This window comes from Hydra viridissima, unplaced genomic scaffold, assembly GCF_058129835.1.
Source record: "Hydra viridissima isolate aposymbiotic clone 2 unplaced genomic scaffold, HvirCarnegie_v1 scaffold_7, whole genome shotgun sequence".
In the NCBI taxonomy this organism is placed as follows: domain Eukaryota; kingdom Metazoa; phylum Cnidaria; class Hydrozoa; order Anthoathecata; family Hydridae; genus Hydra; species Hydra viridissima.
Window position 1 is genome coordinate 17223161 of NW_028324306.1, and position 14203 is coordinate 17237363.

General features: G+C 27.9%; 1 long non-coding RNA gene across 1 annotated transcript; it reads right to left on the reverse strand.

Moving 5' to 3' along the window:
* Nucleotides 1–8985: 8985 nt before the first annotated feature.
* Nucleotides 8986–9910, reverse strand: LOC145192578 (uncharacterized). Its single transcript, XR_016454526.1, has 3 exons — nucleotides 9769–9910; nucleotides 9484–9570; nucleotides 8986–9244 (listed from the first exon to the last, which is right to left on the reverse strand). It is a non-coding gene; the product is annotated as an uncharacterized LOC145192578 (long non-coding RNA).
* Between the last annotated feature and the right edge of the window lie 4293 nt (nucleotides 9911–14203).

A 14203-nucleotide genomic window follows, 5' to 3' on the forward strand; every position in this document is an offset into this window, starting at 1 on the left:
AAGTTTTTCGTTTTTTGTACTTTTTCTCCTTTTTCTTGATTTAAGAATCCCAATAATTAACAAAACGTTAAATAACTATATAAGTAAACTAATTATTATAGAAATCACGGTGTATATGTTATCATATGAATCACCTTTAATGCTTTCAATAATTGTACAGTTGTAAAAACACTGTACTGTTGCATTCATCTTTATTTAAATCTAAGCTCTGAGTAAGTAGTCAGTTGTTGGCAACAATTTCTATTTGATCAAGCAAAACGCTCATGATACCAATATTGCAGCTGCTAAGAAGATATTTTAATTTATTCTCTATATTATGGGAAAACCCTAATGAATGGGACAGTTTTTATAAAATGCTTTTTAAACGTAGATAAAATTGTTTATTATATATATTTAAATATGTTTAATAACCACCGACTCTTGCTCAATGATATAGTAAAACAAAAAAATTGGATTTGCATTTGGCTATTGGTAAAAAGAGAGTTTTATTGGAGCATGACATTTGTCCCATTCATTAAGTATGTTTCATTGAATGGGACAAACATAAAAGAATTTAAAATAAACGTATTTTATTCAACCATTTTTCAAACTAGTTTATTAATTGTAAATGTAGTTAAGTATATAGATACATCCATAAAGACCACACAAAAAATATTTTTAACTTTAAATATTTTAACTCTAATTAAATTTCAATCAAAGCAGAACTTTCTTATTTTAGAATATTAATTTAGTTATTTTTAAGTAAAATATTGCAGTATAAAAGTGTGTAAATATTGCCCATTACCTATGGGGATAAAAGTAAGGGACTGCAGCATCCCTCTGCTGAGCTGTAAATAATACTTTATTAAATTCATTCAATAGGTAGTATTTTGTCCCATTCAATATGCGCATCACTTTATCCAAAAATGATTAGTCACACCAAAAACACCATTAATTAAGCTTGAATGTTTTACTCACTGTAGTACTAGAGACTGCTATCTATTGAAGCATGAAATTTTATTTTCCATAACTTCAAAAATTGCTGCAAAATCAGAAAAAAAAAACATTTTTAAAAATTACTTTTTACATTCGAAAATACAATAACATCCATTGTCATTACAGTCATAAAGCAATAGGATGGATGAGTCGGTCAGTTGAATTTTTGTTTCTATCACTCTTTGTTACAGGAATTTGAATATCCTTACATCGATGCTTCTATTAGAATCTGAGTTTGTCCCATTCAATAATCGTCCCATTCATTAAGGTTCTCCCCTACGTATTAAAAAATTATTATATTCTTAAATTTACAAATTTTGAATTTTTTCAGTGATTTAATACAACTTTAAATATATACTACTGTGCTTTGAAATACTATACTAATCTAATATTACACTTTAAAATCTTATACATTTCTCAAAATGTTTTAAAGTATCTATTATCGGAAATTAAATTTATTAGCGATAGAAAGTTTGTGATTTACAAAATATAAAAAACGAAAACAATGGGTTAGGATTTTGAAATTTCTTAGTGAAGTAGATTCAATAATACTTTACAATCACCAGCTAAAAAGCAGAGCACCCTAAAGAAGGAAAATCATGCTTAATCGATACCGAATTAAAAGATAAAAGAAAGAAGCTTATCAAGAGTTAAGAAAAGTTTTAGTTGTTGAACATTGAAAAAAGTTGAGAATGTTGTTTGTAATTTGTTTGGAAAGATTTGATAGAACTTAATTGTTGAGGTATTGATTTGACGAAAATCCGATCTTATTCTGAGTTGTTTTGCATATTTATTTAAAAATGGCAGCCGCATTTGGAAGGAAAGTAGCGAGAAGGAGAGCATTACGTTTTGGAAACTTGTTGAGCGAAGTAGTAGAGGAATTAGAGAGTGAGGAGTCTAACCATGCCTAATTAATACGTTTAAAAAACAATTTATACGAGAGTTACGAGAAATTAAACAATATTGATGAGAAAATATTAAATAATTTAGATCGAGAGGAAATTGAAAATGACGTTTTGGTGGTTGCAAGAGTAGTTGAGTTTTATCATGAGTTGATGGCTGGAGTGACATTAAAATTAAAAATTATCAAAATAAATGAATCAGATAAAGATTCTATTAAAAGTTTAAATCAATCTGAGTGTGTTTTACATAAGTTAGAATTGCCAGTTTTTAATGGGAATCCCATAGATTAGCAGGGTTTCTGGGACCAATTTAGTTTATCAATTCAAAGGCATGACGGTTTGTGTGATATAGATTGATTTAACTATCTAAAAAAATATTTATCTGGCCGAGCATTGGCAACTATTTCAGGACTTTCACTTTGTTTAGAAAATGATAAGGCAATAGAGATCTTCTTAAAAGGAAATTGAAATCTTGTTTAAAAGATTTGGGAATACACAAGTTTTAGTTTCAGCACATATGGATTCTTTATTAAAAATAAAAAAAAATTAAAGATTTCAATGATCTAGAAGATTTAAGAAAACTTTATAATTGTATAGAGAGCTGTGTACTTAATCTTAAATCCCTAAAAATAGAAACAACAACTTACGGCTGGTTGTTAATTCCTATTCTTAGGGAGAAACTGCTAAATGAACTTTTAATATTAATTTCTAGAAAATTTGCCGGGGAGTAGTACACTTTCGGTAGACTTTTAAAATATTACAATAAAGAATTAAAAGCTAAGGAGTATTGTGCCAAGTATGTTTTAAAATCAAGATTTGATAAAAATGAACATAAGAACTTAAAATACGATTCTTTAAACAAAAATACACTGCAAATTATGCTCACAATTATTGAAACAAAAATCACTTTACAACATCAGGTTTTCATACACAAATCTAGAAACTTTTCTATGGAAAGTTCTGTTTCCGTTTGCTATATTTTAGCCTTTTTTGTTCTTTATCATGCATTTCTTTCTCTCACCATTGTATATATATATATATATATATATATATATATATATATATATATATATATATATATATATATATATATATATACATATATATATATATATATATATATATATATACATATATATATATATATATATATATATATATATATATACATATATATATATATATATATATACTTATATATATTTACACAAATATACGCACACATACATATTTAAAAATATGCATAGATACAAACGACATATGTGAGCCTAATATATTGTGATCTCTGAATATTATCAAATAATGACATTTCAGGTGCGCTTATATTAATTGGAAATAAATTATTGACTTTTTAAACTTACTCTGTGAAATAAAATTACGCATCTAACAGTTTATCTGTCAAAATTAAATGTGACAAAAGTAACAAATATTAAAGTTCAGTTCACCTGACGTCCGTGTTTTCCCAATAACACTTGAGATTTTCGAAATAATCCCTTTAAAATCGTTTCCCCACGGACACAAACAAAAGAAATAGGAAAATTTTATTGAGGTTGTATTAACGTAACCAAAATATAATATGCGTTTAATAATCCTAGATTATGATTCTAAGCAACAACAACAATAAAGGGTGTTTTTATATCCATAACAGCAACAAAAGAAATGTTTCTCAAGCAAAAAAGTTACATGAAGTTATGAGAAAAGAACATGTTAAGTGTAACACATATTTTAAAGTATTGGAAATATGTTACAATTTTCTTGGTGAGGATAATTTAAACAGTTTTCTTAAAAAATATAATGGAATAACTTATTATTTCTAAAGATATTATTTAAACATTTTTAATAGATAATCTTAAACATTATGTTTGTGAAACCTCATGAAATTCAAAAAAAAAAAAAAAAAAAAGAAAAGAGAACTGTTATTAAACAAGAAAATGTGAATAAAAATGAGTTTCTTCTGAAACAAGAAAATGTGAATAAAAATGAGTTTCTTCTGAAACAAGAAAATGTGAATAAAAATGAGTTTCTTCTGAAACAAGAAAATGTGAATAAAAATGAGTTTCTTCTGAAACAAGAAAATGTGAATAAAAATGAGTTTCTTCTGAAACAAGAAAATGTGAATAAAAATGAGTTTCTTCTGAGAGTTCGAAAACTATTTTGCCATTACAACTTTATAAACGTGCAAACTTCTCAACAGTAGATTGTAATCAACAGACCTTTGCAGAAAATAAAGCAGTTAAGAGCCCATCGGTAACATCGAAAACAGAAAGATCAACCAATCGTTTATTTTCAAGTTCTTTTAAAAATACTTGTATTTAATATTTTGATATACTTTCAACAAATTTGCGATTAAATGAATTATAAATCTTAGAGATTCTGCAACTTCCAAACACATATATTAGAGCGTTAAATACCGAGTTTAATTCAAATATAAGCAGAGCCCAAGTCATAAATCTTGAGCCTGAATGAACAGATTGAAAATCGAGGTTAAAAAAAATTGTTGCAAAGTGGTAATAGGAAGCTACCAAAGGAATATATGCTACCGCGAGTGAAAATGATATTATCGTCATAGATTTGGAAAGCTGATTTTCTACAATCATGTTTCTTGCAACTTGAATTTCATTATATTTGAGTATTCTTCTTGTACAATTCAATAATGACGTGTTGATAGCAAGCATTAACAATAAAGTAGCACATAAATATGATGGGAAGAAAAAGTTTAAAACTACTTGGTCAATCAGGTTAGTTAATACAAAATACCCAGCCCACATGAAACCACGAAGTGGAAAACTATTTTTGATATTAAGTAAACTCCTTTAAAAGTTCCACCGCAGCATTTGTTGTCTTTCAAAAAAAATGCTCCATCGATATTGTTAACACTATCGATTGTATTGTACAATAGTATTTGAGAAAACTAATGGAAATACAGTCCAAAAGTCACAAAAGTCACAAAAAAATCACAAAAATAGTACTAAAACCAAGTTCACTTCTCTTTTGAATTAAAACTACTCGGAGTGGTATATGAACCAGCCCTACCATAATATCACTACCTGCTTAAAGTAATACAAGCTCTTCATTCGTATCTGTAACTTTTTTAATTTTTAATTTTTTTCTAGTGTTTTAATGCAACTTAAAGAAATTTATTATAGTGCTTTGAAATCCTATACTAATGTAATATTACACTTTAAATTCTTACATATTTTTCGAAATCCTTTAAAATATTTATTATCGGTTATGAAACTTATTTATTAATGATAAGGAACTTTGTCATTTACAAGGTAGAAAATAATGATTTTGAAAATTGTAAATGAAGTTGATTCAACAATACTTTTCAACAACCAACTAAAAAGAAAAGTAGCCGAAAGAAGGAAAAATTATGCTTATGGTCAACGGTCTTATGACCATCACTGAACACTGGTCTTTTTAAACTTCACTTATGTGCATAGTACATTTGAAATCAAAATTTTCTTTAAATATTTTAATCTCAAAAAAATCCTTTTTTTTAAAAAAATGATCTAAAGTGGTCTGATACAAAGGCGTGACCTTCTGAGTTAGGTGATATTGATGTTCCGCCGCTAATGCTGTCCCACTTTCCTCTATATTATCACTTTTTCTTAATTTAAATGTTTTCTAATATTTAATATAAATACAAGGCTCTCTTTTGAATAAAAACCTAATGTTAATTTTGATACAGGAGATTTCTTTTATTCTTTTCTTTTTTAATTTTGTTTTTCGAAGTTATTTTAGTTATTATTTTTAAATCGCTTTACTTTTCGAAATATATAAAGCTTTTAAAAAACAGTTTTATTTTCCAGAATATACTTTGCTAATTGAAATTCATTTTAATTTTCAAAATTAATTAAACCGTTTCATAATATTTTTAAAGGATTTATCAAAGTTTAAAAATAAAAGCGATTTGCGTTTTATTGAAAACTGTCAAAATTTTGGATCATTAATCTTACACAAAGTTAAGAACGAGCATTCATTACTCATCAAAAACTTGTGAGTTTAAAAAAGTAAGATGGCTTCTAAAGAGTTAGAGCTTCATTTATTGTTCAGTTTGTTTTTTGTGAGTTTTGATGCAATTAATCCCAAATATGATTTTTATATATAAACAGCCAAATAGCGATATATATGAAGCAAAAACTCAACAGGAGAATCTAATGATTTTTAGTAACCGGATGAAAAAAATTAATGAAGTTCCAGTATTACTGTGATCTTTTATTTCTGTAAACAAATTCGTTTGATAGAGGACCAAAGTAAGGAGCTTACCCACTTCTACATTGTCTCTCTTTCACTAACCTCCACAATGTTTATAATTAGCTACATTTTTTATGATAGGTGGATTTACCTCATCCAATAAATAGACAACCTTTGTACCGATTTTAAACAACAGTTTAAACCATTAAGTACAATCAATGATTTGATATACTCGTCATATGACTCATTTAAACGCAAGTATTATCAATTAATCAAAATTTTATAATTAGGACTTTAAGATCTATACAAAAACTCAACATCTTTATTTCATCCAAAAAAGAGAGTGAAATAACTTAAAGCTGCTTAAATAACGTATTGTCTTTACAAATTAATCAATACAACAAAATGATAATAGTACTCCTTGTTTTCATGTTTTTGACTTTTAAGAATGACATTCCTTATCAGTAAGACTTCACCCGTCATAAAATAGTTTAACCTGTTAACTGATTTGTAATTATATTTTTGGTTTTATGTGCAAACAAAAACATCAAAAGAACATCCAAAAACAGCAGTCCCATTTTTGTGCTCTTCTTGTCATAAAAGTTCAAACACCTTGAACTTTAATGACAAGAAGGGCACAAAAATGCATTTAAGCCTCATTTTCCTGGTGTTTGTTTTGTTTTTATGGGAAACCTTTATGTTCTGTTTATCGTTCAAAATAAAGACTGATAGTATTAAATTCGCACATCGGTAGAAAAAAGTTTCTTTTCATTGATTTTAATTTAAATAGTTTTTGACTGCTGCAGTTTCGAGAAAAACTTATTTAAATATATTTTGTCTTTCAAAAAGATTCTCCCTTCTTTTGCTCAATCGGATGATTAACTGGATATTCACTTGTGTCTAATTTACTTTTAGCAACTCCAGATATGCCTTTGTAAATGTTTTCAGTCTCTATCTCATTGATCAAACTGTCAGTATCTCGTCGATTGAGAATTATAGGGTTCTATGTGATGTTTTTTTAGTTTAGAGAAAATCGACTTTAAACTTTTGCATCTTCTTCCCACGGAAACGTTAATAGAATTTCGGACAAATTTTTATCCAAAATGATTGTATACTTTCTCTAATGCTATAACTAAGTTAAAAAGGAATTAGACGAAATATTTTGTAAACTAAGCAATACTTTCGATTTCAGTTAGAACGTTTTCTACAATAGTAACGTATTTTTTGTTAGAATTAAAAGGTTCTACAAGAAATATTTGTGGGATATAGGCCATATTTAAGAAAAAAAGTAAAGCAAGAGACAACATTAAAAACCTAAAACATGGAATATTTTGTTAATAATAAGAAAAAATTAGAACATCTGAAAAAATAAAGTTTAAGTATCTAAATATTTTAACAAGTTTTTATAACATTTTCATAATATTCCTTATCTTGTAAAGGCATAAATTTTAGCATGTCTTTCAGATCATTCTTTTTTTTTTTCTGTAATGGCACTTTGATTAAACTTGAAAAGAATATCTGGTTTAGGCAAAGTAAACATAATATTCTTTTTAACTTCTTTATCTTTTTTTCTAGTATATTTCTCAGGTGGCTTTACATTGGTTGTATGAAACATTTTATTTGAATAAGAAACTTTATACCCAACAAGAGGTGCACATTTAATTTGGAGTGATGTTATATTTGAAAATGGCACTTTTTTAAATAAAAATTTGTTTGCAACATTTTGGACATCTTTAAAATCCTCTGACTGCATTTGAATAATTGTGAATGGTTTTTTCCTGTTTACTGTAAGTAAAAGTCTCATTAATGAAATTGGTGAGTAAAATTCAGAAGACTGCAGTGTTTTTTCAATTTGACTGTGCATGTTATCAACATCCTGAACTGCAGAATGCCCTGGTACACTGTACTTCATTGTAATATCTTCAACTAGTCGGTGCTGAGTCAGAAAATAAATCATGGCAGTTGTCATAATTGAGTTGCGGTTTTGAGAAACACAACTATCACTCCAAGTAATGTAATCTTTAGCTTCAGGAAATGTTTTTGCAACATCATCAAAAATTTTAATAAGTCCGCTTGCAAGATCATTACCTGTTCTTCCTGAAGTTACTTCTGGCCAAACAACACAGTACTTCTTAATAGTTTTGTTAGATTTAACATGTGCTGTCAGATTGTAAACATTTAGTTTTCTTTTGTAGAAAAAGCTACTTATTTCAGCTTTCGGACACTGAACAACATTTTGAAGATCAAAACTAATTACTACTAAATCAACCAGCTCATTGTTATGGTCATATGTTTTTTCTTCACGCATTGCTATTTTTTCCTGCAAATGAACTTGCTGTACCTCTTCCATAGTGTTATCAAGTTTATTATTTTCTTTTGCTACTTTATAGGCTTCACAAGCATCACACCTGTCCTTTTTTGGTTTATGGAAACTTAAATTAAACTGAGTATTAAATATAAATCTAAAGTAAGACTCTTTAACTTATTTTGCTTCTTCCTCACTATTCGTTTCGATGTACAGCTGATACATCTTTTTTAAATTCAAATTTGAGGGTAAGTACTGTCGGGTGCTTGAAGACCTGCAATAGTGACTATCAACTGTTGCAAAGGAACTTATGAAGTGAATTACTTTAATTTTTATTTCATCTGTAACCACTCTTTTAGTATGCTTACCCCTCATATCTGCTTTTGGCGTACCAGTCAACAGATCCTTCTTTTCATGCACATTGTAAATAATTTTTTGACTAATACATAGTGTTTGTATCCAAAAAGTTTTGCAAACTCTGATTTCTTCATTTGCTACAACGAAAAAATATTGAAAGGAATAATGTCTTTTTGAAAAACCTTCTTTAGTCTGACAAGCTGTTATATTACGTCTTGTAGAACTTAAAATGAAAAAATTTTGCCTATCTTTGTCCATATTGTAGTATGACTGTTTAATTAAAATTCTCTGCTCAAAGGTAAGTTTAGCGTTGCATTTATACTTGCAGTTTTCTTTACATGTTTTTAAAATCCTTTTTGAAGAAATTATCTTTTTAGTACTGCTAACATAAGACTCTCCAGACTGGCATAATTTCTTACGTTTATTCATTTTCCATTTTTCTGGTTGTCTAGATCTCTTTTTATTTGTTTTTTTACTACTTGTTACGAGAAGACCATCTTTACCAAATCTATAAAAGATATTATAATGTAGAAAAGACAAAATTTTGAAAATTAACTAAACATTGAGATTATAAAAAGTAACCTTTGCAATCAAGAAAACATAATTTTGACAATAATCTTGAGTATTAAGTTATAAATTACACATAAATGACAAAAACACAATATAAAAATACCAATATAGTAATACATCAGATAAAATTGTTATGGGAAAGGTGTACTCTTAATGATTCTTTTTATTTTAACTTACCTTGCTTTTTCCGTTTGATTATCTGGATGCTGCGGAGACAAAGAAGATTCCAGAGAACAAACAACGGTGTTGAACGAAATACCTCTACTATATAACAGAATGACATACAGTTAATGACTATAGAAAAAAAATAAAACTTAAAAACAGTACAACAAAAAATAAATTTGTACTTTATTCGGTAAAAAGTTGTAAGATTATTCAAATTTAAGCATTTGTGGTCTAAATTCGATCTCTTTTTGTTTATAAGTAAACGTTGTAATTGAATTAAATTTATAAAAACTTTACTCATATGACTCTTCACTATTGCAATTTTCATCATTTGAATCATCATTGATATTGGATGAAAAATTCTGATTAAAGTCTTCAGTAATTGCATTTAAAACATCTTGCAAAGATAATTTCTTATTTTTGCGAGCAGCCTTCTTTTATTTAAAACTTGAATTAAATTGGTTGTTTATGCCGATAGAACCTTCTAGCACAAACAATTTCTGAGGAACTTTATAATTCTGAACGATTGCTACAAAACCCTGCGTTGCAATTGGAACTTTTATCAAAAACTTTATCAAATCTGGAGATTTTTATAAAGGGTTTTAACAGATGATAGATATTGTCTACACCATCATGATTATGTTTACAACTCATTTTTTTCCAAAATGTCAGTTAGAACCCTATAATTCTCAATCGACGAGAATCTGTCTATCTAGTAGTTTTGCTTATTCTCCATATTATTTCTTTAGGTAACTCTAATGAAAACCGTACATTAATGTCTCTCGTTTCATAAATACACAAACCTATGTAATGGTTTATAAAAACTTGCTTTGTCTTTTTTGTATGCATAGTTATTAGATTCTCTTCAAGAATATTGCAGTGGTAAAAGTTTGGTATTGTGGCTAGTTACTTTTCTTTAACTTCGTTATTAACTAATCTAATGTCTACTCTACTTCGTATTTGTATTCCGTCGTCTTTCGAAAAACATTATTCATGAGCCATAAAAAACTTTTTTCATACTCAATGTTTACCTTCAACGTTATATTGCCCCAGGTCTTCGACGTTAGATCGACGTTAGATCTGTGATCAACTCAACATATTTCTAGTGCCGTTCAGTTTATTGAATTTTTATACCTCTTTGAAAATAATTATTTTTCATATCCAAGCTTCTAGAAATGATTAAGCTAATGTAATGAATTAATTATCTATTTTTTGTTGTTTGAGTTACTTTTTCGACGTTACTTACTTTTACAATTTTCGGAAATGAAGTCTACTTATAGAATTGGAGGATGTTGTTTTTATGAGTTAATCTTAACTTCTGTCTCCCATTTAAATCCATGAGTAGGTTAAGATTTGTACTTAGCCCTTCCGTTTAGGTTGTTTGCATTAAAATGTGTATTTTGATGCTTCATTTTTGTTCTATGTATTTTTATGTCTTTTAGAAACCTTTGAACTTCTACTATTGATCCTTTTTTCAAACATAAGTAGTATAAGGAAGCCAAGTGAAACAAAATGCTGTTTACAACAATACAACCACCCAAAACCATTAATCAATATTTTACACAGCAACAAATAAAAAAGTTAAAGGACACCAACGCCCAAAGTAATATAACCAATATAAAACAAGGAGGAAACAGAGAAAAACGGAGAGGCAGAGAGAGAGATGGATTGATAACTAGAGCATGGTTAGTAGTGCAGAACTTAAAGAACTACGAAAAGAACGGTTGATAAAAGAGTTTTAGGTTTTACGAAAAACAACCAGACCGGAGTTTTAATTTTACAAAAGGATATTAGAAGAAATAGATTTTATGTAATTTAAAGTGGAGAGATTTTTACTAACGATAACACGATACATTATAGGAATAGAGTTATTACTGATAAAGTTTAAACGAAAAGTATTTGCTCATAAAGAAAAGTACGTTCCATTGCACAGAGCCTTCATAACCCTTTGCTTATTAATAAGGCATTTTAAAAAATCTGAAAAATAGTAGAATCTTTCACATATTTGCTGCTGATATGGACACCGCAAGGGCAATCTTTAGCGGGCTCATCACCTATCTCTCATGTAATAATATAGTTCTAAAAATAATAACAATATGAAGTAGGCCTATATACTATGCTTCGCGAATTAATGTTTAAAGTTTGAATATTAGCAAAGGTAGAGGTTAGATAATTATTATGAGCTTTCCAACCGTTAGAATTTAACTCATCAGAAATAGAAATGAAAAATGGTTCCGAGAATCAGCAACAAAGAAATAGCAAGTTGAGTAGATTCTTGATTTTTTTCCAAGAAAATATTTCATAGTTGGATTCATTTAATCTCGGCTCAGGAAGGTCAAAATAGGACTAAGAGCGCTATAACTTGCTTAAAGAGTCCTATTGCTTTTTTTTTTTTTTAGTTTTTTTTGAGGGATAAAGATTAATTTGAAGTCAGTGCCGGACTAAGGCTTTTGGGGAGCTTTGGCTTCATAAAACAATGGGCGCCATGAGGCGAGTGGTTTCAGAAACTTTTATTTTAGTTTATAATTTTTTTTTCTTTAATTTAAAAATATAAATCTTTCAATTCTATCAATTTGCTTCATAATCATTTTAACGATAACTTATAGCATAAAAAAATATCATTTCTATAAAATAACTTTAAATTTACGATTTTTTATTTAAATTATTTTAGTAAAAAAGTTTCAAAATTTCATTCTGCTTTTCTTTTCGAAAAACTTATAACATCATTAAAATCCATTGTTTCTAATGATTAAAATAATTGAATTCAATACATAACCATGCTGAGACATTTAAACAGCTCTGGAGCATTATTTATAGCTGTGTGTTTTTTATTCTTAAAAGTTGAGAAACATCTCTCAACCTTGCAGTTTGTTATAGGGGTAAGTGAAATTATCAACACAGAGTTTGAATTTATTGATATATCAATAACATTTTTGTCGATAAGATCTCCACACTATCACTTTCATTCAATTTACAATCTGTTTGTATATTCTTAAGATGAGAAAAAATGCTGTCATTTTTGGATGTTCAGCAGTTATATGTTTTCTTTTTTTTTCTTCAAACTCCTTTTAGTAGTCTTGCATTAATATTTCGTTTGCTTATTGAAAAAAACTAAACACTAAATATAAAGCTTGCTTTTCTCATTTAATACAACTGGTGTCAATGTAGCGAACTTTTTGTGAGAGAGTGATTAGTTCTTCTTCAACTCTAAAACAAAAAAATTACATTACAATGTTGCCAATTCGGCAAGTTTAGTTTCACCATTTTTATTGTCCTCTATAACAAAAAAAATTGAAGAGATTGACAAATATCAAATACTGAAAACTAAACAAGTACAGACTGTCTCTAATGCTAATGACATATTTAGAGCAGCGTAATTAACATTTCATTTATTATAAATTTAAGAGTAGGTTATGTTCTGTTCCTTAAATATAATAGCACAAAAATGGATTTAAGCGCTATTTCTCTGATAACGTTTGCTGTTTGATTTTATGGGATGCTTTTGTTCTTTTCATCGTTTGAAATAAAAACTGAGGCCATTAAATTCGCATATATCAAAAAAATTACATGAATTTATGAGTAAAAGTTAGGATCAATTTATCATGAACAACGTGTGCAGCTTCATTACACTACTGCACGTCGGGAAATGAGGATAAGGTCTCCTCTCGGCAGGCAAAAAGAAATTGTCAACTATCGTTTTCTATCGTGCTGCTTTGACGACGTTTGGAGCTATCCCGCATTCGTTATTACCCCACTTTCCCCTACTTTTCAAAACGGTATGAGGTTCTCAGATTAAAACTGTGACATAAAACGTCACTTTGTTTGCACAAGATAATAGCATTTGAAACTCATATTTTGAATTTTAAAACCACATATTAAGTGCAACACATATTTTAAAGTATAGGAAATATAGTTATTTATTTTTACATACCATAACTGAATCAGTGTTTTTTAAAAGGGCTGATTTGCTCAAAACCCGTTTTTGAGAAAACTAAAAAAAACTCTTTATATCTTTTAATATTAAATATACAGAATTTGTGTTATATATTTTTAAAAAATATATGCAAGAGTAATATCTTAGTACACTTTGATAATTGTTATAACATTTCGTTTGTTAATAATTAATTAATGAAATTTCGAAAAATTGGCCCTTTTAAAAAAAATCGAATATTCCGAAATCGAAACTGTTTATATTTTCCGCTTATTGCGGCTAAAAATACGAATCAGCTGGAGAGTGATTTTTTTAAAAAGGGCATATTTGAAACAAATTTGCCTTTTAAAATAAAATCAAAAACTTTCAGGTGGCTTTATTTCTGTAAGAAGATAAAATTTAAACACATTTTTAACATAAACTGATGAAGCTATCATAGAAGGACACAAAACACACAAAAAGTGAATTTTAAAAAAAATGTCAAATCAGCCCTTTTAAAAAACACTGATTCACTTATGATATTATGTTTATTACATCTATCGTTACATTTCAGATGGTAAGAATATTTTACAGTTTTTTTATAAAATAAAATTGAATAACGTATTATTTCTTAGGACATTGTTTAAACATTTTTAGTAAATATATTTATAAATAATGTTTGTGAAATTCTAGAAATTCAGAAAGAAAAAAAGGAAACTTTATTAAACAAGAAAATGTGAATAAACATCAGTTCTTCCTCAGAATTGGAAAACTTTTTCGGCATTAAAATTCCATAAACATGCAAGTTTCTAATCAGTGGAT